The following is a 2,057-nucleotide window of genomic DNA, read 5'->3' as shown; positions in this document are numbered from 1 at the left end:
CTGCATGAGCGCTGGATGGGGGCTGCCAGACGAAGAGGAGCCAGCTACATGAAGAGCAAGCAGGGCCGCTGACTGGCCGCCCGGCATAGTTGGGGGCGTGGCCTAATCACGGCCCATGGCCACGCCCACTTTCCCCCCTTTTCATTTTTTTAAATGTAAACCACTGCAGCAGGTACCGCAAGCCTGCAGAGCAGAAACTACGGGACCGGACCACCGGTATTTCATCCCCGCCAGATCAATCCGCCACTGGCTGACACTATGACTCCCAGTACAGCACTGACAGTGACAGTCGGATGCAGGTCACGTCAGTGCTGATCTGGTGCCCAATCACATCTGCTTTCAGTGACAGGGGCGTGCTTTCATATGGGCTGAAAGCATGTCCCTGCACTGAGGCACTTGTAAAGGTGCCGCTTACAGTGATTTTTTTAATGGGCTTTTACAGCCCGCTGCTTGGCCCCGCCCCCTGCCCACCCCCTGCTTCCGGCAACTTGCAATTGGCAGCGGGAGGCACTGCTCTCGGTGCCTCCGAAATCACTTTAAACAGGTATTTTCTCTGAAAATTAATACCATAATATAAAGAAGATACTTATAACACAGAATATGTGTCATAAGTATCTTCTTTGTATTATTTTAATCACTAATGACAGGGGAGGCACTGCCTCCCCTGCCTCCCCTGACTGCACGTCCCTGGTGTATATATATATATATATATGTATGTATGCATGTTTAATATGCTATGTATATATATATATATGTAACCTAGTTAAGTATTTATTGTTATTATTTATTGTTACTGAATATACAATTATTGTTATTGTTACTGAATATATATGTAGTAGCTTTATTGTCACTGCTATAAATTAGAAGAGGAGAGAGTAAAGATAAATTGATGGCTAAGAGAAATTTCTGGATCTGGAGCCACGCGGAAGAGAAGGGAGCCACGAGCCGGGCAAGGAGAGCTGGGGAGCGAGGACAAAGGAAAAAAAAGCTTCACGAGCTGCAGGGGGAGAAGCTATAAGAGGCACCCACAGGCGGCGGTTGGGGGAGAGCCGTTGGACGCGAGAGAGAGGCAGGATCGAGAGAGCCGGGAGCAGCCGAGGTCCGTCACCGCTCGTCCGTCACCGCTCAGCTGAAGTCCGTCACCGCTCAGCCGAGGTCTGTCACCGCTCGGCGGGCGGCATCCTGACGGAGATCGATCATCTCTCCTCCAAGCAGCCACGTCAGAGCCGCCGGAGAGAGCAGAGGCAGAGGGAGCTGCTGAGCACAGTGCAGACACAGACGACGGAGCTGATCCCAGTGCGGCCACCTTAACACTGCCGGAGAGAGAGGAAGAGCTGCAGTGCTAGAGACTGAGAGAGGAGACGGAAAGGGGAGACTGGAGACGATCGGTGTGACCTCGGGATACGGTGGTGATGATAACGCAGCAGTGACAGTGCGGTAAGCGAAATAGATATTTACCGCTATAGAGAAGGGCCCAGTAACTCCAACTATAAAGAGGCGTCCATATACCAAAGAGGAACCGGCTGGGGACAAATACTCTAAAAGGAAAGCTGCTATACTGCTCCAGAGGGACAAGTAGGTGTCTAACATATTATCAAAGGAGAAACCAGCCTATTAAATCTACTTAAATACCTGTTAGACATCAGTGAGATAGAGTGATGCACCATAATATCCCCTCACATCAGAAAGACAGAGTGACTCATCATAATATTTCCCTCCTCCCACATTGAAAGTAAGAGTTGATAATTGACAAGGAGGAGTGTCCCATAAACTGTTGCTGGAGGGTCGGGGGAGTATAGGGAGAGTATAGCTTTATATTATTCAGCTAAAGTTAAGAAGAGGAAACATCATAACGCATACTCTATGCAGACTTTTGATAGTATCAAAATGCTACAATAAGGATGGAGATTAAGGATTAATCGGCAATCTTTAAAAGATCCCTTGACTTATAAATAATTATATGAGGTCCGCTCCGAAATTACAGGGAATTGAAGAGGATTGAGGAAGGGTTATAAAAGGAGGAGAAATTACAAGAATTTATTTGTGTTGCTATTACT

This window comes from Pseudophryne corroboree, chromosome 6 (assembly GCF_028390025.1).
Source record: "Pseudophryne corroboree isolate aPseCor3 chromosome 6, aPseCor3.hap2, whole genome shotgun sequence".
In the NCBI taxonomy this organism is placed as follows: Eukaryota; Metazoa; Chordata; class Amphibia; order Anura; family Myobatrachidae; genus Pseudophryne; species Pseudophryne corroboree.
This window is presented reverse-complemented; position numbering follows the sequence as displayed.